Genomic DNA, 24,835 nt, shown 5'->3' on the forward strand with positions numbered 1-24,835 from the left:
TGTTTTTTAGATGTTTCACGAAACACCATACACTTCTCCCGAGTGTCTGTTGGCAATTTACATCCCGCCCATCAGCATAACAAGGCTCCCGGTTCTCCATGGCCTGTCCTGCCTTTCTGGATTTTACACTTTTTTCAGATGGCCCTTTTGACCGCGGGGAAGTGAGACTTCACTGTAGTGCAGATTTCCTTTGCAAGTTTGCTTGGTTGGCCAAAAAGGGCGTATGCGTTTTTTCCTGAATATATTCAGGAAAAAACGCATACGCCCTTTTTGGCCAAGTGCATCATTGTGGACGTTCTGCCTCTTTTCCTATGCTTTCAATGCAATTCCAGTCTACCTCCTGAAATCGGTTTCCTGCAATTCTGCGCCGCTTTCAAGTCCTCTTGGCAGCCTTACTTCAGTATATTTTTGGACGATAGCTGTCATTTATAACTCTGCAGGTTTGTGAATTACAGTGCCCCTGAGCTCCTTTCTTCAACTCGCTTTCTTGTGACCTGGCCGCAACACCGCAGGATGGCTTCCGGCCCTAATCTGGTTCCAGCATGGCACGTTGAGCCTTTGGTTATTTCCTCTTCCTGGTGGGAAATGGGAGTTAAATTTGCCCGTCCAGACACCTCCAGCTAGTCTCTCATTGGTTCTCCCTATTCCTGTTCATCTTCCGCAGAAATTGCAAACTGCTTCAAACAAGAGTTTAAAGGCGCTGACTCTCAAAGTGGGGAGAGTGTTAGTAAAGAGTCTGGAATGTTGCACCCGAGTACCAGGGGAGGAAAACTGAGACATATTTTAACACGTCTCCCGTTCACACGGTTGATCATACTCTGGGTTCCACATGCATGTTTTAGCTTAAGGAAGAATACCTTAAACCTGGAGAGTTGAGACCCGTGGAATGGGTACCATGCAATATGACTTCAAAGGGTCTTCATTTGAGCACCGAACCTCTCCAATCCTATCACTGCTGCGTTTATGCCCCTGTACACATGCTTGATTCTCTTTTGGAGACATAGCAATCCATAGGTTTTAAGATAGTTACTAGTCAGGTACATTCTTAGGCGTTTAATATGGGGTGTTGAGTCCATTTCGTTGAGCAAGGATTAGCTCTTGTCTATTCCATATTTGGCTTAAGGAACTTTATCTGTGCTCATTTCAATCTCTGGTTTTATGCAGCACCCCAAATCACCTTTCCCCTTAAGCAAGCATAAGTTGGTTTTCTAAATTAGAGACCCTGTTCTGTTTTGGAATTCAGTTCCTGTGTAGCCAAGTTTACATTCCGTGTATTAGTGATATCTTATGATGTTTCTTTTTCTGTGTGACTTATTTCAGTTAGAATCATCGTACCTGAATCCACTCATTATGCTGCTACGGGCCTGATGACATAGATTTCATTGCTGAGTGATACTGCATTGTACGTAAGTACCACAAGTTCTTTATCCATTTTTCACTTTCTGTGATATTGAACTTGTGCGGTAAACGAGGTTCTTGTAAACAGAGGCGTCCCAAACTTTGGGGTGGCTGTGTCTTTTTGATTTTAATTTCCCTAAGCTATAGGACCATAAGTGGAAGTGACCTTGGCTCTGTTGCTTTGTTTTTTAGATGTTTCAGGAAACACCATACACTTCTCCCGAGTGTCTGTTGGCAATTTACATCCCGCCCATCAACATAACAAGGCTCCCAGTTCTCCATGGCCTGTCCTGCCTTTCTGGATTTTACACTTTTTTCAGATGGCCCTTTTGACCGGGGGGAAGTGAGACTTCATTGTACTCCAGATTTCCTTTGCAAGTTTGCTTGGTTGGCCAAAAATGGCGTATGCGTTTTTTCCTGAATATATTCAGGAAAAAACGCATACGCCCTTTTTGGCCAAGTGCATCATTGTGGACGTTCTGCCTCTTTTCCTATGCTTTCAATGCAATTCCAGTCTACCTCCTGAAATCGGTTTCCTGCAATTCTGCCCCGCTTTCAAGTCCTCTTGGCAGCCTTACTTCAGTCTATTTTTGGACGATAGCTGTCATTTATAACTCTGCAGGTTTGTGAATTACAGTGCCCCTGAGCTCCTTTCTTCAACTCGCTTTCTTGTGAGCTGGCCGCAACACCGCAGGATGGCTTCAGGCCCTAATATGGTTCCGGCACGGCACGCTGAGCCTTTGGTTAATTCCTCTTCCTGGTGGGAAATGAGAGTTAAATTTACACGTCCAGACACCTCCAGCTAGTCTCTCATTGTTTCTCGCTATTCCTGTTCATCTTCCGCAGAAATTGCAAACTGGGCCAAACAGGAGGTTAAAGGGACTGACTCTCCAAGTGGGGAGAGTGTTAGTAAAGCGTCTGGAATGTTGCACCCGAGTATCAGGGTACGAAAACTGAGACATATTTGAACACGTCTCCCGATCACATGGTTGATCATACTCTGGGTTCCACATGCATGTTTTAGCTGAAGGAAGAATACCTTAAACCTGGGTAGTTGAAACCCGTGGAATCGGTACCATGCAATATGACTTCAAAGGGTCTTCATTTGATCACCGAACCTCTCCAATCCTATCACTGCTGCGTTTATGACCCTGTACACATGCTTGATTCTCTTTCGGAGACATAGCAATCCATAGGTTTTAAGATACTTACTAGACAGGTACATTCTTAGGCGTTTAATATGGCGTGTTGAGTCCATTTCGTTGAGCAAGGAGTAGCTCTTGTCTATTCCATATTTGGCTTAAGGAACTTTATCTGTGCTCATTTCAATCTCTGGTTTTATGCAGCACCCCAACTCACCTTTCCCCTTAAGCAAGCATAAGTTGGTTTTCTAAATTTGAGACCCTGTTCTGTTCTGTAATTCATTTCCTGTGTAGCCAAGTTTATTCCATATATTACTGATATCTTATGATGTTTCTTTTTCTCTGTGACTTATTTCAGTTAGAATCATCGTACCTGAATCCACTCATTATGCTGCTACGGGCCTGATTACATAGATTTCATTGCTGAGTGATACTGCATTGTACGTAAGTACCAAAAGTTCTTTATCCATTTTTCACTTTCTGTGATATTGAACTTGTACGGTAAACGACGTTCTTGTAAACAGAGGCGTCCCAAACTTTGGGGTGGCTGTGTCTTTTTGATTTTAATTTCCCTAAGCTATAGGACCATAAGTGGAAGTGCCCTAGGCTCTGTTGCTTTGTTTTTTAGATGTTTCAGGAAACACCATACACTTCTCCCGAGTGTCTGTTGGCAATTTCCATCTCGCCCATCAGCATAACAAGGCTCCCAGTTCTCCATGGCCTGTCCTGCCTTTCTGGATTTTACGCTTTTTTCAGGTGGACCGTTTGACCGGGGGGAAGTGAGACTTCATTGTAGTGCAGATTTCCTTTGCAAGCTTGCTTGGTTGGCCAAAAAGTGTGTATGCGTTTTTAACTGAATATATTCAGGAAAAAACGCATATGCCCTTTTTGGCCAAGTGCATCATTGTGGACGCTCTGCCTCCTTTCCTATGCTTTCAATGCAATTCCAGTCTACCTCCAGAAATCGGTTTCCTGCAATTCTGCCCCGCTTTCATGTCCTCTTGGCAGACTTACTTCAGTATATTTTTGGACGATAGCTGCCATTTATAACTCTGCAGGTTTGTGAATTACAGTGACCCTGAGCTCCTTTCTTCAACTCGCTTTCTTGTGAGCTGGCCGCAACATGGCAGAATGGCTTCAGGCCCTAATCTTGTCCGGCACGGCACGCTGAGCCTTTGGTTATTTCCTCTTCCTGGTGGGAAATGAGAGTTAAATTTGCCCGTCCAGACACCTCCAGCTAGTCTCTCATTGGTTCTCGCTATTCCTGTTCATCTTCCGCAGAAATTGCAAACTGGGCTAAACAGGAGGTTAAAGGGACTGACTCTCCAAGTGGGGAGAGTGTTAGTAAAGCGTCTGGAATGTTGCACCCGAGTACCAGGGGAGGAAAACTGAGACATATTTGAACACGTCTCCCGATCACATGGTTGATCATACTCTAGGTTCCACATGCATGTTTTAGCTGAAGGAAGAATACCTCAAACCTGGAGAGTTGAGACCCGTGCAATGGGTACCATGCAATATGACTTCAAAGGGTCTTCATTTGCTCACCGAACCTCTCCAATCCTATCACTGCTGCGTTTATGCCCCTGTACACACGCTTGATTCTCTTTTGGAGACATAGCAATCCATAGGTTTTAAGATACTTACTAGTCAGGTACATTCTTAGGCGTTTAATATGGGGTGTTGAGTCCATTTCATTGAGCAAAGAGTAGTTCTTGTCTATTCCATATTTGGCTTAAGGAACTTTATCTGTGCTCATTTCAATCTCTGGTTTTATGCAGCACCCCAACTCACCTTTCCCCTTAAGGAAGCATAAGTTGGTTTTCTAAATTTGAGACCCTGTTCTGTTTTGGAATTCAGTTCCTGTGTAGCCAAGTTTACATTCAGTGTATTAGTGATATCTTATGATGTTTCTTTTTCTGTGTGACTTATTTCAGTTAGAATCATCGTACCTGAATCCAGTCATTATGCTGCTACGGGCCTGATGACATAGATTTCATTGCTGAGTGATACTGCATTGTACGTAAGTACCACAAGTTCTTTATCCATTTTTCACTTTCTGTGATATTGAACTTGTACGGTAAACGAGGTTCTTGTAAACAGAGGCGTCCCAAACTTTGGGGTGGCTGTGTCTTTTTGATTTTAATTTCCCTAAGCTATAGGACCATAAGTGGAAGTGCCCTAGGCTCTGTTGCTTTGTTTTTTAGATGTTTCAGGAAACACCATACACTTCTCCCAAGTGTCTGTTGGCAATTTACATCCCGCCCATCAGCATAACAAGGCTCCCAGTTCTCCATGGCCTCTCCTGCCTTTCTGGATTTTATGCTTTTTTCAGATGGCCCATTTGACCGGGGGGAAGTGAGACTTCATTGTAGTGCAGATTTCCTTTGCAAGCTTGCTTGGTTGGCCAAAAAGGGCGTATGCGTTTTTTCCTGAATATATTCAGGAAAAAACGCATACGCCCTTTTTGGCCAAGTGCATCATTGTGGACATTCTGCCTCTTTTCCTATGCTTTCAATGCAATTCCAGTCTACCTCCTGAAATCGGTTCCCTGCAATTCTGCCCCGCTTTCAAGTCCCCTTGGCAGCCTTACTTCAGTATATTTTTGGACGATAGCTGTCATTTATAACTCTGCAGGTTTGTGAATTACAGTGCCCCTGAGCTCCTTTCTTCAACTCGCTTTCTTGTGAGCTGGCCGCAACACCGCAGGATGGCTTCAGGCCCTAAACTAGTAAAGGCATGGCACGCTGAGCCTTTGGTTATTTCCTCTTCCTGGTGGGAAATGAGAGTTAAATTTGCCTGTCCAGACACCTCCAGCTAGTCTCTCATTGGTTCTCCCTATTCCTGTTCATCTTCCGCAGCAATTGCAAACTGGGCCAAACAGGAGGTTAAAGGCGCTGACTCTCCAAGTGGGGAGAATGTTAGTAAAGCGTCTTGAATGTTGCACCCGAGTACCAGGGGAGGAAAACTGAGACATATTTGAACACATCTCCCGTTCACATGGTTGATCATACTCTGGGTTCCACATGCATGTTTTAGCAGAAGGAAGAATACCTTAAACCTGGAGAGTTGAGACCCGTGTAATGGGTACCATGCAATATGACTTCAAAGGGTCTTCATTTGCTCACCGAACCTCTCCAATCCTATCACTGCTGCGATTATGCCCCTGTACACACACTTGATTCTCTTTTGGAGACATAGCAATCCATAGAATTAAGATACTTACTAGTCAGGTACATTCTTAGGCGTTTAATATGCGGTGTTGAGTCCATTTCGTTGAGCAAGGAGTAGCTCTTGTCTATTCCATATTTGGCTTAAGGAACTTTATCTGTGCTCATTTCAATCTCTGGTTTTATGCAGCACCCCAACTCACCTTTCCCCTTAAGCAAGCATAAGTTGGTTTTCTAAATTTGAGACCCTGTTCTGTTTTGGAATTCAGTTCCTGTGTAGCCAAGTTTACATTCCGTGTATTAGTGATATCTTATGATGTTTCTTTTTCTGTGTGACTTATTTCAGTTAGAATCATCGTACCTGAATCCACTCATTATGCTGCTACGGGCCTGATGACATAGATTTCATTGCTGAGTGATACTGCATTGTACGTAAGTACCACAAGTTCTTTATCCATTTTTCACTTTCTGTGATATTGAACTTGTACGGTAAACGACGTTCTTGTAAACAGAGGCGTCCCAAACTTTGGGGTGGCTATGTCTTTTTGATTTTAATTTCCCTAAGCTATAGGACCATAAGTGGAAGTGCCCTAGGCTCTGTTGCTTTGTTTTTTAGATGTTTCAGGAAACACCATACACTTCTCCCGAGTGTCTGTTGGCAATTTACATCTCGCCCATCAGCATAACAAGGCTCCCAGTTCTCCATGGCCAGTCCTGCCTTTCTGGATTTTACGCTTTTTTCAGGTGGACCGTTTGACCGGGGGGAAGTGAGACTTCATTGTAGTGCAGATTTCCTTTGCAAGCTTGCTTGGTTGGCCAAAAAGTGTGTATGCGTTTTTAACTGAATATATTCAGGAAAAAACGCATATGCCCTTTTTGGCCAAGTGCATCATTGTGGACGCTCTGCCTCTTTTCCTATGCTTTCAATGCAATCCCAGTCTACCTCCAGAAATCGGTTTCCTGCAATTCTGCCCCGCTTTCAAGTCCTCTTGGCAGCCTTACTTCAGTATATTTTTGGACGATAGCTGCCATTTATAACTCTGCAGGTTTGTGAATTACAGTGCCCCTGAGCTCCTTTCTTCAACTCGCTTTCTTGTGAGCTGGCCGCAACACCGCAGGATGGCTTCAGGCCCTAATCTTGTCCGGCAAGGCACACTGAGCCTTTGGTTATTTCCTCTTCCTGGTGGGAAATGAGAGTTAAATATGCCCGTCCAGACACCTCCAGCTAGTCTCTCATTGGTTCTCGCTATTCCTGTTCATCTTCCGCAGAAATTGCAAACTGGGCCAAACAGGAGGTTAAACGGACTGACTCTCCAAGTCGGGAGAGTGTAAGTAAAGCGTCTGGAATGTTGCACCCGAGTACCAGGGTATGAAAACTGAGACATATTTGAACACGTCTCCCGATCACATGGGTGATCATACTCTAGGTTCCACATGCATGTTTTAGCTGAAGGAAGAATATCTTAAACCTGGGTAGTTGAAACCCGTGTAATGGGTACCATGCAATATGACTTCAAAGGGTCTTCATTTCCTCACCGACCCTCTCCAATCCTATCACTGCTGCGTTTATGCCCCTGTACACATGCTTGATTCTCTTTCGGAGACATAGCAATCCATAGGTTTTAAGATACTTACTAGTCAGGTACATTCTTAGGCGTTTAGTATGCGGTGTTGAGTCCATTTCGTTGAGCAAGGAGTAGCTCTTGTCTATTCCATATTTGGCTTAAGGAACTTTATCTGTGCTCATTTCAATCTCTGGTTTTATGCAGCAACCCAACTCACCTTTACCCTTAAGCAAGCATAAGTTGGTTTTCTAAATTTGAGACCCTGTTCTGTTCTGTAATTCAGTTCCTGTGTAGCCAAGTTTACATTCCGTGTATTACTGATATCTTATGATGTTTCTTTTTCTGTGTGACTTATTTCAGTTAGAATCATCGTACCTAAATCCACTCATTGTGCTGCTAAGGGCCTGATGACATAGATTTCTTTGCTGAGTGATATAGCTTTATACGTAAATACCACAACTTCTTTATCCATTTTTCACTTTCTGCGATGTTGAACTTGTACTGTAAACGAGGTTCTTGTAAACAGAGCCATTCCAAACTTTGGGGTGGCTGTGTCTTTTTGATTTTAATTTCCCTAAGCTATAGGACCATAAGTGGAAGTGCCCTAGGCTCTGTTGCTTTGTTTTTTAGATGTTTCAGGAAACACCATACACTTCTCCCGAGTGTCTGTTGGCAATTTACATCCAGCCCATCAGCATAACAAGGCTCTCAGTTCTCCATGGCCTGTCCTGCCTTTCTGGATTTTACACTTTTTTCAGATGGCCCTTTTGACCGGGGGGATGTGAGACTTCATTGTAGTGCAGATTTCCTTTGCAAGCTTGCTTGGTTGGCCAAAAAGGGCGTATGCGTTTTTTCCTGAATATATTCAAGAAAAAACGCATACGCCCCTTTTTGGCCAAGTGCATCATTGTGGACGTTCTGCCTCTTTTCCTATGCTTTCAATGCAATTCCAGTCTACCTCCTGAAATCGGTTTCCTGCAATTCTGCCCCGCTTTCAAGTCCTCTTGGCAGCCTTACTTCAGTCTATTTTTGGACGATAGCTGTCATTTATAACTCTGCAGGTTTGTGAATTACAGTGCCCCTGAGCTCCTTTCTTCAACTCGCTTTCTTTTGAGCTGGCCGCAACACCGCAGGATGGCTTCAGGCTCTAATCTGGTTCCGGCACGGCACGCTGAGCTTTTGGTTATTTCCTCTTCCTGGTGGGAAATGAGAGTTAAATTTCCCCATCCAGAAACCTCCAGCTAGTCTCTCATTGGTTCTCCCTATTCCTGTTCATCTTCCGCAGAAATTGCAAACTGGGCCAAATAGGAGGTTAAAGGCGCTGACTCTCCAAGTCGGGAGAGTGTTAGTAAAGCGTCTGGAATGTTGCACCCAAGTACCAGGGGAGGAAAACTGAGACATATTTGAACATGTCTCCCGTTCACACGGTTGATCATACTCTGGGTTCCACATGCATGTTTTAGCTGAAGGAAGAATACCTTAAACCTGGAGAGTTGAGACCCGTGTAATGGGTACCATGCAATATGACTTCAAAGGGTCTTCATTTGCTCACCGAACCTCTCCAATCCTATCACTGCTGCGTTTATGCCCCTGTACACACGCTTGATTCTCTTTTGGAGACATAGCAATCCATAGGTTTTAAGATACATACTAGTCAGGTACATTCTTAGGCGTTTAATATGCGGTGTTGAGTCCATTTCGTTGAGCAAGGAGTAGCTCTTGTCTATTCCATATTTGGCTTAAGGAACTTTATCTGTGCTCATTTCAATCTCTGGTTTTATGCAGCTCCCCAATTCACCTTTCCCCTTAAACAAGCATAAGTTGGTTTTCTAAATTTGAGACCCTGTTCTGTTCTGTAATTCAGTTCCTGTGTAGCCAAGTTTACATTCCGTGTATTAGTGATATCTTATGATGTTTCTTTTTCTGTGTGACTTACTTCAGTTAGAATAATCGTACCTGAATCCACTCATTATGCTGCTACGGGCCTGATGACATAGATTTCATTGCTGAGTGATACTGTATTGTACGTAAGTACCACAAGTTCTTTATCCATTTTTCACTTTCTGTGATATTTAACTTGTACGGTAAACGTGGTTCTCGTAAACAGAGGCGTCCCAAACTTTGGGGTGGCTGTGTCTTTTTGATTTTAATTTCCCTAAGCTATAGGACCATAAGTGGAAGTGCCCTAGGCTCTGTTGCTTTGTTTTTTAGATGTTTCAGGAAACACCATACACTTCTCCCGAGTGTCTGTTGGCAATTTACATCCCGCCCATCAGCATAACAGGGCTCGCAGTTCTCCATGGCCTATCCTGCCTTTCTGGATTTTACACTTTTTTCAGATGGCCCTTTTGACCGGGGGGAAGTGAGACTTCATTGTAGTGCAGATTTCCTTTGCAAGCTTGCTTGGTTGGCCAAAAAGGGCGTATGCGTTTTTTCCTGAATATATTCAGGAAAACACGCATACGCACTTTTTGGCCAAGTGCATCATTGTGGACGTTCTGCCTCTTTTCCTATGCTTTCAATGCAATTCCTGTCTACCTGCTGAAATCGGTTTCCTGCAATTCTGCCCCGCTTTCAAGTCCTCTTTGCAGCCCTACTTCAGTATATTTTTGGACGTTAGCTGTCATTTATAACTCTGCAGGTTTGTGAATTACAGTGCCCCTGAGCTCCTTTCTTCAACTCGCTTTCTTGTGAGCTGGCCGCAACACGGCAGGATGGCTTCAGGCCCTAATCTGGTTCTGGCATGGCACACTGAGCCTTTGGTTAATTCCTCTTCCTGGTGGGAAATGAGAGTTAAATTTGCCCGTCCAGACACCTCCAGCTAGTCTCTCATTGCTTCTCGCTATTCCTGTTCATCTTCCGCAGAAATTGCAAACTGGGCCAAACAGGAGGTTAAAGGGACTAACTCTCCAAGTCGGGAGAGTGTTAGTAAAGCGTCTGGAATGTTGCACCCGAGTACCAGGGTACGAAAACTGAGACATATTTGAACACGTCTCCCGATCACATGGTTGATCATACTCTACGTTCCACATGCATGTTTTAGGTGAAGGAAGAATACCTTAAACCTGGGTAGTTGAAACCCGTGTAATGGGTACCATGCAATATGACTTCAAAGGGTCTTCATTTCCTCACCGAACCTCTCCAATCCTATCACTGCTGCGTTTATGCCCCTGTACACATGCTTGATTCTCTTTCGGAGACATAGCAATCCATAGGTTTTAAGATACTTACTAGTCAGGTACATTCTTAGGCGTTTAATATGCGGTGTTGAGTCCATTTCGTTGAGCAAGGAGTAGCTCTTGTCTATTCCATATTTGGCTTAAGGAACTTTATCTGTGCTCATTTCGATCTCTGGTTTTATGCAGCAACCCAACTCACCTTTACCCTTAAGCAAGCATAAGTTGGTTTTCTAAATTTGAGACCCTGTTCTGTTCTGTAATTCAGTTCCTGTGTAGCCAAGTTTACATTCCGTGTATTAGTGATATCTTATGATGTTTCTTTTTCTGTGTGACTTATTTCAGTTAGAATCATCGTACCTGAATCCACTCATTGTGCTGCTAAGGGCCTGATGACATAGATTTCTTTGCTGAGTGATATTGCTTTATACGTAAATACCACAACTTCTTTATCCATTTTTCACTTTCTGCGATGTTGAACTTGTACTGTAAACGAGGTTCTTGTAAACAGAGCCATTCCAAACTTTGGGGTGGCTGTGTCTTTTTGATTTTAATTTCCCTAAGCTATAGGACCATAAGTGGAAGTGCCCTAAGCTCTGTTGCTTTGTTTTTTAGATGTTTCAGGAAACACCATACACTTCTCCCAAGTGTTTGTTGGCAATTTACATCCCGCCCATCAGCATAACAAGGCTCTCAGTTCTCCATGGCCTGTCCTGCCTTTCTGGATTTTACACTTTTTTCAGATGGCCCTTTTGACCGGGGGGATGTGAGACTTCATTGTAGTGCAGATTTCCTTCGCAAGCTTACTTGGTTGGCCAAAAAGGTCGTATGCGTTTTTTCCTGAATATATTCAGGAAAAAACGCATACGCCCTTTTTGGCCAAGTGCATCATTGTGGACGTTCTGCCTCTTTTCCTATGCTTTCAATGCAATTCCAGTCTACCTCCTGAAATCGGTTTCCTGCAATTCTGCCCCGCTTTCAAGTCCTCTTGGCAGCCTTACTTCAGTATATTTTTGGACGATAGCTGTCATTTATAACTCTGCAGGTTTGTGAATTACAGTGCCCCTGAGCTCCTTTCTTCAACTCGCTTTCTTTTGAGCTGGCCGCAACACCGAAAGGATGGCTGCAGGCTCTAATATGGTTCCGGCATGGCACGCTGAGCCTTTGGTTAATTCCTCTTCCTGGTGGGAAAAGAGAGTTAAATTTGCCCGTCCAGACACCTCCAGCTAGCCTCTCATTGGTTCTCGCTATTCCTGTTCATCTTCCGCAGAAATTGCAAACTGGGCCAAACAGGAGGTTAAAGGGACTGACTCTCCAAGTGGTGAGAGTGTTAGTAAAGCGTCTGGAATGCTGCACCCGAGTACCAGGGTACGAAAACTGAGACATATTTGAACACGTCTCCCGATCACATGGTTGATCATACTCTACGTTCCACATGCATGTTTTAGCTGAAGGAAGAATACCTTAAACCTGGGTAGTTGAAACCCGTGGAATGGGTACCATGCAATATGACTTCAAAGGGTCTTCATTTGCTCACCGAACCTCTCCAATCCTATCACTGCTGCGTTTATGCCCCTGTACACATGCTTGGTTCTCTTTCAGGGACATAGCAATCCACAGGTTTTAAGATACTTACTAGTCAGGTACATTCTTAGGCGTTTAATATGCGGTGTTGAGTCCATTTCGTCGAGCAAGGAGTAGCTCTTGTCTATTCCATATTTGGCTTAAGGAACTTTATCTGTGCTCATTTCAATCTCTGGTTTTATGCAGCACCCCAACTCACCTTTCCCCTTAAGCAAGCATAAGTTGGTTTTCTAAATTTGAGACCCTGTTATGTTTTGTAATTCAGTTCCTGTGTAGCCAAGTTTACATTCCGTGTATTAGTGATATCTTATGATGTTTCTTTTTCTGTGTTACTTATTTCAGTTAGAATCATCGTACCTGAATCCACTCATTGTGCTCCTAAGGGCCTGATGACATAGATTTCATTGCTGAGCGATATTGCTTTGTAAGTAAATACCACAACTTCTTTATCCATTTTTCACTTTCTGCGATGTTGAACTTGTACTGTAAACGAGGTTCTTGTAAACAGAGCCGTCCCAAACTTTGGGATGGCTGTGTCTTTTTGAATTTAATTTCCCTAAGCTATATGACCGTAAGTGGAAGTGCCCTAGGCTCTGTTGCTTTGTTTTTTAGATGTTTCAGGAAACACCATACACTTCTCCCGAGTGTCTGTTGGCAATTTACATCCCGCCCATCAGCATAACAAGGCTCCCAGTTCTCCATGGCCTGTCCTGCCTTTCTGGATTTTACACTTTTTTCAGATGGCCCTTTTGACCGGGGGAAGTGAGACTTCATTGTAGTGCAGATTTCCTTCGCAAGCTTGCTTGGTTGGCCAAAAAGGGCGTATGCGTTTTTTCCTGAATATATTCAGGAAAAAACGCATACGCCCTTTTTGGCCAAGTGCATCATTGTGGATGTTCTGCCTCTTTTCCTATGCTTTCAATGCAATTGCAGTCTACCTCCTGAAATCGGTTTCCTGCAATTCTGCCCCGCTTTCAAGTCCTCTTGGCAGCCTTACTTCAGTATATTTTTGGACGATAGCTGTCATTTATAACTCTGCAGGTTTGTGAATTACAGTGCCCCTGAGCTCCTTTCTTCAACTCGCTTTCTTTTGAGCTGGCCGCAACACCGCAGGATGGCTTCAGGCCCTAATCTGGTTCCGGCACGGCACGCTGAGCCTTTGGTTAATTCCTCTTCCTGGTGGGAAATGAGAGTTAAATTTGCCCGTCCAGACACCTCCAGCTAGTCTCTCATTGGTTCTCGCTATTCCTGTTCATCTTCCGCAGAAATTGCAAACTGGGCCAAACAGGAGGTTAAAGGCGCTGACTCTCCAAGTGGGGAGAGTGTTAGTAAAGCGTCTGGAATGTTGCACCCGAGTACCAGGGTACGAAAACTGAGACATATTTGAACACGTCTCCCGATCACACGGTTGATCATATTCTGGGTTCCACATGCATGTTTTAGCTGAAGGAAGAATACCTTAAACCTGGAGAGTTGAGACCCGTGGAATGGGTACCATGCAATATGACTTCAAAGGGTCTTCATTTGCTCACCGAACCTCTCCAATCCTATCACTGCTGCGTTTATGCCCCTGTACACACGCTTGATTCTCTTTTGGAGGCATAGCAATCCATAGGTTTTAAGACACATACTAGTCAGGTACATTCTTAGGCGTTTAATATGGGGTGTTGAGTCCATTACGTTGAGCAAGGAGTAGCACTTGTCTATTCCATATTTGGCTTAAGGAACTTTATCTGTGCTCATTTCAATCTCTGGTTTTATGCAGCACCCCAACTCACCTTTCCCCTTAAACAAGCATAAGTTGGTTTTCTAAATTTGAGATCCTGTTCTGTTTTGGAATTCAGTTCCTGTGTAGCCAAGTTTACATTCCGTGTATTAGTGATATCTTATGATGTTTCTTTTTCTGTGTGACTTATTTCAGTTAGAATCATCGTACCTGAATCCACTCATTGTGCTGCTAAGGGCCTGATGACATAGATTTCATTGCTGAGTGATATTGCTTTGTACGTAAGTACCACAAGTTCTTTATCCATTTTTCACTTTCTACGATTTTGAACTTGTACTGTAAACGAGGTTCTTGTAAACAGAGCCGTCCCAAACTTTGGGGTGGCTGTGTCTTTTTGAATTTAATTTCCCTAAGCTATAGGACCATAAGTGGAAGTGCCCTAGGCTCTGTTGCTTTGTTTTTTAGATGTTTCAGGAAACACCATACACTTCTCCCGAGTGTCTGTTGGCAATTTACATCCCGCCCATCAGCATAACAAGGCTCCCAGTTCTCCATGGCCTGTCCTGCCTTTCTGGATTTTACACTTTTTTCAGATGGCCCTTTTGACCGGGGGGATGTGAGACTTCATTGTAGTGCAGATTTCCTTTGCAAGCTTGCTTGGTTGGCCAAAAAGGGCGTATGCGTTTTTTCCTGAATATATTCAGGAAAAAACGCATACGCCCTTTTTGGCCAAGTGCATCATTGTGGACGTTCTGCCTCTTTTCCTATGCTTTCAATGCAATTCCAGTCTACCTCCTGAAATCGGTTTCCTGCAATTCTGCCCCGCTTTCAAGTCCTCTTGGCAGCCTTACTTCAGTATATTTTTGGATGATAGCTGTCATTTATAACTCTGCAGGTTTGTGAATTACAGTGCCCCTGAGCTCCTTTCTTCAACTCGCTTTCTTGTGACCTGGCCGCAACACCGCAGGATGGCTTCAGGCCCTAATCTGGTTCTGGCACGGCACGCTGAGCCTTTGGTTAATTCCTCTTCCTGGTGGGAAATGAGAGTTAAATTTGCCCGTCCAGACACCTCCAGCTAGTCTCTCATTGGTTCTCGCTATTCCTGTTCATCTTCCGCAGAAATTGCAAACTGGGCCAAACAGGAGGTTAAAGGGACTGACTCTCCAAGTCGGGAGAGTGTTAGTAAAGCGTCTGGAATGTTGCACCCGAGTACCAGGGTACGAAAACTGAGACATGTTTGAACATGTCTCCCGATCACATGGTTGATCATACTCTAGGTTCCACATGCATGTTTTAGCTGAAGGAAGAATACCTTAAACCTGGGTAGTAGAAACCCGTGGAATGGGTACCATGCAATATGACTTCAAAGGGTCTTCATTTGCTCACGAACCTCTCCAATCCTATCACTGCTGCGTTTATGCCCCTGTACACATGCTTGATTCTCTTTCGGAGACATAGCAATCCATAGGTTTTAAGATACTTACTAGTCAGGTACATTCTTAGGCGTTTAATATGCGGTGTTGAGTCCATTTCGTTGAGCAAGGAGTAGCTGTTGTCTATTCCATATTTGGCTTAAGGAACTTTATCTGTGCTCATTTCGATCTCTGGTTTTATGCAGCACCCCAACTCACCTTTACCCTTAATTAAGCATAAGTTGGTTTTCTAAATTTGAGACCCTGTTCTGTTCTGTAATTCATTTCCTGTGTAGCCAAGTTTATTGCGTGTATTACTGATATCTTATGATGTTTCTTTTTCTGTGTGACTTTTTTCAGTTAGAATCATCGTACCTGAATCCACTCATTATGCTGCTACGGGCCTGATGACATAGATTTCATTGCTGAGTGATATTACTTTGTAAGTAAATACCACAACTTCTTTATCCATTTTTCACTTTCTGCGATGTTGAACTTGTACTGTAAACGAGGTTCTTGTAAACAGAGGCGTCCCAAACTTTGGGGTGGCTGTGTCTTTTTGATTTTAATTTCCCTAAGCTATAGGACCATAAGTGGAAGTGCCCTAGGCTCTGTTGCTTTGTTTTTTAGATGTTTCAGGAAACACCATACACTTCTGCGGAGTGTCTGTTGGCAATTTACATCCCGCCCATCAGCATAACAAGGCTCCCAGTTCTCCATGGCCTGTCCTGCCTTTCTGGATTTTACACTTTTTTCAGATGGCCCTTTTGACCGGGGGGAAGTGAGACTTCATTGTAGTGCAGATTTCCTTTGCAAGCTTGCTTGGTTGGCCAAAAAGGGCATATGCGTTTTTTCCTGAATATATTTAGGAAAAAACGCATACGCCCTTTTTGGCCAAGTGCATCATTGTGGACGTTCTGCCTCTTTTCCTATGCTTTCAATGCAATTCCAGTCTACCTCCTGAAATCGGTTTCCTGCAATTCTGCCCCGCTTTCAAGTCCTCTTGACAGCCTTACTTCAGTATATTTTTGGATGATAGCTGTCATTTATAACTCTGCATGTTTGTGAAAAACAGTGTCCCTGAGCTCCTATCTTCAACTCGCTTTCTTTTGAGCTGGCCGCAACACCGCAGGATGGCTTCAGGCCCTAATCTGGTTCCAGCACGGCACGCTGAGCCTTTGGTTAATTCCTCTTCCTGGTGGGAAATGAGAGTTAAATTTGCCCGTCCAGACACCTCCAGCTAGTCTCTCATTGGTTCTCGCTATTCCTGTTCATCTTCCGCAGAAATTGCAAACTGGGCCAAACAGGAGGTTAAAGGGACTGACTCTCCAAGTGGGGAGAGTGTTAGTAAAGCGTCTGGAATGTTGCACCCGAGTACCAGGGGAGGAAAACTGAGACATATTTAAACACGTCTCCCGTTCACACGGTTGATCATACTCTGGGTTCCACATGCATGTTTTAGCTGAAGGAAGAATACCTTAAACCTGGAGAGTTGAGACCCGTGGAATGGGTACCATGCAATATGACTTCAAAGGGTCTTCATTTGCTCACCGAACCTCTCCAATCCTATCACTGCTGCGTTTATGTCCCTGTACACACGCTTGATTCTCTTTTGGAGACATAGCAATCCATAGGTTTTAAGGTACTTACTAGTCAGGTACATTCTTAGGCGTTTAATATGGGGTGTTGAGTCCATTTCGTTGAGCAAGGAATAGCTCTTGTCTATTCCATATTTGGCTTAAGGAACTTTATCTGTGCTCATTTCAATCTCTGGTTTTATGCAGCACCCCAACTCACCTTTCCCCTTAAGCAAGCATAAGTTGGTTTTCTAAATTTGAGACCCTGTTCTGTTTTGGAATTCAGTTCCTGTGTAGCCAAGTTTACATTCCGTGTATTAGTGATATCTTATGATGTTTCTTTTTCTGTGTGACTTATTTCAGTTAGAATCATCGTACCTGAATCCACTCATTATGCTGCTACGGGCCTGATGACATAGATTTCATTGCTGAGTGATACTTCATTGTACGTAAGTACCACAAGTTCTTTATCCATTTTTCACTTTCTGTGATATTGAACTTGTACGGTAAACGATGTTCTTGTAAACAGAGGCCTCCCAAACTTTGGGGTGGCTGTGTCTTTTTGATTTTAATTTCCCTAAGCTATAGGACCATAAGTGGAAGTGCCCTAGGCTCTGTTGCTTTGTTTTTTAGATGTTTCAGGAAACACCATACACTTCTCCCGAGTGTCTGTTGGCAATTTACATCCCGCCCATCAGCATAACAAGGCTCCCAGTTCTCCATGGCCTGTCCTGCCTTTCTGGATTTTACACTTTTTTCAGATGGCCCTTTTGACCGGGGTAATTGAGACTTCATTGTACTGCAGATTTCCTTTGCAAGCTTCCTTGGTTGGCCAAAAAGGGCGTATGCGTTTTTTCCTGAATATATTCAGGAAAAAACGCATACGCCCTTTTTGGCCAAGTGCATCATTGTGGATGTTCTGCCTCTTTTCCTATGCTTTCAATGCAATTCCAGTCTACCTCCTGAAATCGGTTTCCTGCAATTCTGCCCCACTTTCAAGTCCTCTTGGCAGCCTTACTTCAGTATATTTTTGGACGATAGCTGTCATTTATAACTCTGCAGGTTTGTGAATTACAGTGCCCCTGAGCTCCTTTCTTCAACTCGCTTTCTTTTGAGCTGGCCGCAACACCGCAGGATGGCTTCAGGCCCTAATCTGGTTCCGGCACGGCATGCTGAGCCTTTGGTTATTTCCTCTTCCTGGTGGGAAATGAGAGTTAAATTTGCCCGTCCAGACACCTCCAGCTAGTCTCTCATTGGTTCTCCCTATTCCTGTTCATCTTCCGCAGAAATTGCGAACTGGGCCAAACAGGAGGTTAAAGGCGTTGACTCTCCAAGTTGGAGAGAGTTAGTAAAGCGTCTGGAATGTTGCACCCGAGTACCAGGGGAGAAAAACTGAGACATATTTGAACACGTCTCCCGTTCACACGGTTGATCATACTCTGGGTTCCACATGCATGTTTTAGCTGAAGGAAGAATACCTTAAACCTGGAGAGTTGAGACCCGTGGAATGGGTACCATGCAATATGACTTCAGAGGTCTTCATTTGCTCACCGAACCTCTCCAATCCTATCACTGCTGCGTTTATGTCCCTGTACACACGCTTGATTCTCTTTTGGAGACATAGCAATCCATAGGTTTTAAGATACTTACTAGTCAGGTACATTCTTAGGCGTTTAATATGCGGTGTTGAGTCCATTTCGTTGAGCAAGGAGTAGCTCTTGTCTATTCCATATTTGGCTTAAGGAACTTTATCTGTGCTCATTTCAATCTCTGGTTTTATGCAGCACCCCAACTCACCTTTCCCCTTAAGCAAGCATAAGTTGGTTTTATAAATTTGAGACCCTGTTCTGTTTTGGAATTCAGTTACTGTGTAGCCAAGTTTACATTCCGTGTATTAGTGATATCTTATGATGTTTCTTTTTCTGTGTGACTTATTTCAGTTAGAATCATCGTACCTGAATCCACTCATTATGCTGCTACGAGCCTGATGACATAGATTTCATTGCTGAGTGATACTGCATTGTACGTAAGTACCACAAGTTCTTTATCCGTTTTTCACTTTCTGTGATATTGAACTTGTACGGTAAACGATGTTCTTGTAAACAGAGCTGTCCCAAACTTTGGGGTGGCTGTGTCTTTTTGATTTTAATTTCCCTAAGCTATAGGACCATAAGTGGAAGTGCCCTAGGCTCTGTTGCTTTGTTTTTTAGATGTTTCAGGAAACACCATACACTTCTCCCGAGTGTCTGTTGGCAATTTACATCCCGCCCATCAGCATAACAAGGCTCCCAGTTCTCCATGGCCTGTCCTGCCTTTCTGGATTTTACACTTTTTTCAGATGGCCCTTTTGACCGTGTGGAAGTGAGACTTCATTGTAGTGCAGGTATCCTTTGCAAGCTTGCTTGGTTGGCCAAAAAGGGCGTATGCGTTTTTTCCTGAATATATTCAGGAAAAAACGCATATGCCCTTTTTGGCCAAGTGCATCATTGTGGACGTTCTGCCTCTTTTCCTATGCTTTCAATGCAATTCCAGTCTACCTCCTGAAATCGGTTTCCTGCAATTCTGCCCCGCTTTCAAGTCCTCTTGACAGCCTTACTTCAGTATATTTTTGGACGATAGCTGTCATTTATAACTCTGCAGGTTTGTGAATTACAGTGCTCCTGAGCTCCTTTCTTCAACTCGCTTTCTTGTGAGCTGGCCGCAACACCGCAGGATGGCTTCAGGCCCTAATCTGGTTCTGGCATGGCATGCTGAGTCTTTGGTTATTTCCTCTTCCTGGTGGGAAATGAGAGTTAAATTTGCCCGTCCAGACACCTCCAGCTAGTCTCTCATTGGTCTCCCTATTCCTGTTCATCTTCCACAGAAATTGCAAACTGGGCCAAACAGGAGGTTAAAGGCGCTGCCTCTCCAAGGGGGAGAGTGTTAGTAAAGCGTCTGGAATGTTGCACCCGAGTACCAGGGGAGGAAAACTGAAACATATTTGAACACGTCTCCCGTTCCCATGGTTCATCGTACTCTGGGTTCCACATGCATGTTTTAGCTGAAGGAAGAATACCTTAAACCTGGAGAGTTGAGACCCGTGGAATGGGTACCATGCAATATGACTTCAAAGGTCTTCATTTGCTCACCGAACCTCTCCAATCCTATCACTGCTGCGTTTATGTCCCTGTACACACGCTTGATTCTCTTTTGGAGACATAGCAATCCATAGGTTTTAAGATACTTACTAGTCAGGTACATTCTTAGGCGTTTAATATGGGGTGTTGAGTCCATTTCGTTGAGCAAGGAATAGCTCTTGTCTATTCCATATTTGGCTTAAGGAACTTTATCTGTGCTCATTTCAATCTCTGGTTTTATGCAGCACCCCAACTCACCTTTCCCCTTAAGCAAGCATAAGTTGGTTTTCTAAATTTGAGACCCTGTTCTGTTTTGGAATTCAGTTCCTGTGTAGCCAAGTTTACATTCCGTGTATTAGTGATATCTTATGATGTTTCTTTTTCTGTGTGACTTATTTCAGTTAGAATCATCGTACCTGAATCCACTCATTATGCTGCTACGGGCCTGATGACATAGATTTCATTGCTGAGTGATACTTCATTGTACGTAAGTACCACAAGTTCTTTATCCATTTTTCACTTTCTGTGATATTTAACTTGTACGGTAAATGAGGTTCTTGTAAACAGAGGCATCCCAAACTTTGGGGTGGCTGTGTCTTTTTGATTTTAATTTCCCTAAGCTATAGGACCATAAGTGGAAGTGCCCTAGGCTCTGTTGCTTTGTTTTTTAGATGTTTCAGGAAACACCATACACTTCTCCGGAGTGTCTGTTGGCAATTTACATCCCGCCCATCAGCATAACAAGGCTCCCAGTTCTCCATGGCCTGTCCTGCCTTTCTGGATTTTACACTTTTTTCAGATGGCCCTTTTGTCCGGGGGGAAGTGAGACTTCATTGTAGTGCAGATTTCCTTTGCAAGCTTGCTTGGTTGGCCAAAAAGGGCGTATGCGTTTTTTCCTGAATATATTCAGGAAAAAACGCATACGCCCTTTTTGGCCAAGTGCATCATTGTGGACGTTCTGCCTCTTTTCCTATGCTTTCAATGCAATTCCAGTCTACCTCCTGAAATCGGTTTCCTGCAATTCTGCCCCGCTTTCAAGTCCTCTTGGCAGCCTTACTTCAGTATATTTTTAGACGATAGCTGTCATTTATAACTCTGCAGGTTTGTGAATTACAGTGCCCCTGAGCTCTTTTCTTCAACTCGCTTTCTTTTGAGCTGGCCGCAACACCGCAGGATGGCTTCAGGCCCTAATCTGGTTCCGGCACGGCACGCTGAGCCTTTGGTTATTTCCTCTTCCTGGTGGGAAATGAGAGTTAAATTTGCCCGTCCAGACACCTCCAGCTAGTCTCTCATTGGTTCTCCCTATTCCTGTTCATCTTCCGCAGAAATTGCAAACTGGGCCAAACAGGAGGTTAAAGGCGCTGACTCTCCAAGTGGAGAGAGTGTTAGTAAAGCGTCTGGAATGTTGCACCCGAGTACCAGGGGAGGAAAACTGAGACATATTTAAACACGGCTCCCGTTCACACGGTTGATCATACTCTGGGTTCCACATGCATGTTTTAGCTGAAGGAAGAATACCTTAAACCTGGAGAGTTGAGACCCGTGGAATGGGTACCATGCAATATGACTTCAGAGGTCTTCATTTGCTCACCGAACCTCTCCAATCCTATCACTGCTGCGTTTATGTCCCTGTACACACGCTTGATTCTCTTTTGGAGACATAGCAATCCATAGGTTTTAAGATACTTACAAGTCAGGTACATTCTTAGGCGTTTAATATGGGGTGTTGAGTCCATTTCGTTGAGCAAGGAATAGCTCTTGTCTATTCCATATTTGGCTTAAGGAACTTTATCTGTGCTCATTTCAATCTCTGGTTTTATGCAGCACCCCAACTCACCTTTCCCCTTAAGCAAGCATAAGTTGGTTTTCTAAATTTGAGACCCTGTTCTGTTTTGGAATTCAGTTCCTGTGTAGCCAAGTTTACATTCCGTGTATTAGTGATATCTTATGATGTTTCTTTTTCTGTGTGATTTATTTCAGTTAGAATCATCCTATCTGAATCCACTCATTATGCTGCTACAGGCCTGATGACATAGATTTCATTGCTGAGTGATACTGCATTGTACGTAAGTACCACAAGTTCTTTATCCATTTCTCACTTTCTGCGATGTTGAACTTGTACTGTAAACGAGGTTCTTGTAAACAGAGGCGTCCCAAACTTTGGGGTGGCTGTGTCTTTTTGATTTTAATTTCCCTAAGCTATAGGACCATAAGTGGAAGTGCCCTAGTCTCTGTTGCTTTGTTTTTTAGATGTTTCAGGAAACACCATACACTTCTCCCGAGTGTCTGTTGGCAATTTACATCCCGCCCATCAGCATAACAAGGCTCCCAGTTCTCCATGGCCTGTCCTTCCTTTCTGGATTTTACACTTTTTTCAGATGGCCCTTTTGACCGGGGGAAGTGAGACTTCATTGTAGTGCAGATTTCCTTTGCAAGCTTGCTTGGTTGGCCAAAAAGGGCGTATGCGTTTTTTCCTGAATATATTCAGGAAAAAACGCATACGCCCTTTTTGGCCAAGTGCATCATTGTGGACGTTCTGCCTCTTTTCCTATGCTTTCAATGCAATTCCAGTCTACCTCCTGAAATCGGTTTCCTGCAATTCTGCCCTGCTTTCAAGTCCTCTTGGCAGCCTTACTTCAGTATATTTTTGGACGATAGCTGTCATTTATAACTCTGCAGGTTTCTGCATTACAGTGTCCCCGAGCTCCTTTCTTCAACTGGCTTTCTTGTGAGCTGGCCGCAACACCGCAGGATGGCTTCAGGCCCTAATCTGGTTCCGGCACGGCACACTGAGCCTTTGGTTAATTCCTCTTCCTGGTGGGAAATGAGAGTTAAATTTGCCCGTCCAGACACCTCCAGCTAGTCTCTCATTGGTTCTCCCTATTCCTGTTCATCTTCCACAGAAATTGCAAACTGGGCCAAACAGGAGGTTAAAGGCGCTGACTCTCCAAGTGGGGAGATTGTTAGTAAAGTGTCTGGAATGTTGCACCCGAGTACCAGGGGAGGAAAACTGAGACATATTTGAACACGTCTCCCGATCACATGGTTGATCATACTCTAGGTTCCACATGCATGTTTTAGCTGAAGGAAGAATACCTTAAACCTGGGTAGTTGAAACCCGTGGAATGGGTACCATGCAATATGACTTCAAAGGGTCTTCATTTGCTCACCGAACCTTTCAATCCTATCACTGCTGCGTTTATGCCCCTGTACACATGTTTGATTCTCTTTCGGAGACATAGCAATCCATAGGTTTTAAGATACTTACTAGTCAGGTACATTCTTAGGCGTTTAATATGTGGTGTTGAGTCCATTTCGTTGAGCAAGGAGTAGCTCTTGTCTATTCCATATTTGGCTTAAGGAACTTTATCTGTGCTCATTTCAATCTGGTTTTATGCAGCACCCCAACTCACCTTTCCCCTTAAGCAAGCATAAGTTGGTTTTCTAAATTTGAGACCCTGTTCTGTTTTGGAATTCAGTTCCTGTGTAGGCAAGTTTACATTCCGTGTATTAGTGATATCTTATGATGTTTCTTTTTCTGTGTGACTTATTTCAGTTAGAATCATCGTACCTGTATCCACTCATTATGCTGCTACGGGCCTGATGACATAGATTTCATTGCTGAGTGATACTGCATTGTACATAAGTACCACAAGTTCTTTATCCATTTTTCACTTTCTGTGATATTGAACTTGTACGGTAAACGAGGTTCTTGTAAACAGAGGCGTCCCAAACTTTGGGGTGGCTGTGTCTTTTTGATTTTAATTTCCCTAAGCTATAGGACCATAATTGGAAGTGCCCTAGGCTCTGTTGCTTTGTTTTTTAGATGTTTCAGGAAACACCATACACTTCTCCAGAGTGTCTGTTGGCAATTTACATCCCGCCCATCAGGATAACAGGGCTCCCAGTTCTCCATGGCCTGTCCTGCCTTTCTGGATTTTACACTTTTTTCAGATGGCCCTTTTGACCGGGGGGAAGTGAGACTTCATTGTAGTGCAGATTTCCTTTGCAAGCTTGCTTGGTTGGCCAAAAAGGGCGTATGCGTTTTTTCCTGAATATATTCAGGAAAAAACGCATACGCCCTTTTTGGCCAAGTGCATCATTGTGGATGTTCTGCCTCTTTTCCTATGCTTTCAATGCAATTCCAGTCTACCTCCTGAAATCGGTTTCCTGCAATTCTGCCCCGCTTTCAAGTCCTCTTGGCAGCCTTACTTCAGTATATTTTTGGACGATAGCTGTCATTTATAACTCTGCAGGTTTGTGAATTACAGTGCCCCTGAGCTCTTTTCTTCACCTCGCTTTCTTTTGAGTTGGCCGCAACACCGCAGGATGGCTTCAGGCCCTAATCTGGTTCCGGTACGGCACGCTGAGCCTTTGGTTATTTCCTCTTCCTGGTGGGAAATGAGAGTTAAATTTGCCCGTCCAGACACCTCCAGCTAGTCTCTCATTGGTTCTCCCTATTCCTGTTCATCTTCCGCAGAAATTGCAAACTGGGCCAAACAGGAGGTTAAAGGCGCTGACTCTCCAAGTGGAGAGAGTGTTAGTAAAGCGTCTGGAATGTTGCACCCGAGTACCAGGGGAGGAAAACTGAGACATATTTAAACACGGCTCCCGTTCACACGGTTGATCATACTCTGGGTTCCACATGCATGTTTTAGCTGAAGGAAGAATACCTTAAACCTGGAGAGTTGAGACCCGTGGAATGGGTACCATGCAATATGACTTCAGAGGTCTTCATTTGCTCACTGAACCTCTCCAATCCTATCACTGCTGCGTTTATGTCCCTGTACACACGCTTGATTCTCTTTTGGAGACATAGCAATCCATAGGTTTTAAGATACTTACTAGTCAGGTACATTCTTAGGCGTTTAATATGCGGTGTTGAGTCCATTTCGTTGAGCAAGGAGTAGCTCTTGTCTATTCCATATTTGGCTTAAGGAACTTTATCTGTGCTCATTTCAATCTCTGG

At 43.8% G+C, this 24,835-nt stretch overlaps 3 long non-coding RNA genes across 8 annotated transcripts in view; all 3 read left to right on the forward strand.

The window, feature by feature from the left end:
• The window catches only part of LOC307181315, a 2,020,778-nt gene that overhangs the window by 1,474,694 nt on the left and 521,249 nt on the right, over positions 1–24,835 (forward strand). The window lies entirely within an intron of this gene.
• Positions 6,945–12,464, forward strand: LOC307181317. The gene is made up of 4 exons (XR_013826439.1): positions 6,945–7,038; positions 7,636–7,721; positions 9,217–9,302; positions 12,378–12,464. It is a non-coding gene; the product is annotated as an uncharacterized lncRNA (long non-coding RNA).
• On the forward strand, positions 17,114–21,935 carry LOC307181322. The gene is made up of 4 exons (XR_013826443.1): positions 17,114–17,199; positions 18,691–18,776; positions 20,268–20,353; positions 21,847–21,935. It is a non-coding gene; the product is annotated as an uncharacterized lncRNA (long non-coding RNA).

The sequence above is a fragment of the Stenella coeruleoalba genome (assembly GCF_951394435.1).
Source record: "Stenella coeruleoalba genome assembly, contig: scaffold_49, whole genome shotgun sequence".
Taxonomy (NCBI): domain Eukaryota; kingdom Metazoa; phylum Chordata; class Mammalia; order Artiodactyla; family Delphinidae; genus Stenella; species Stenella coeruleoalba.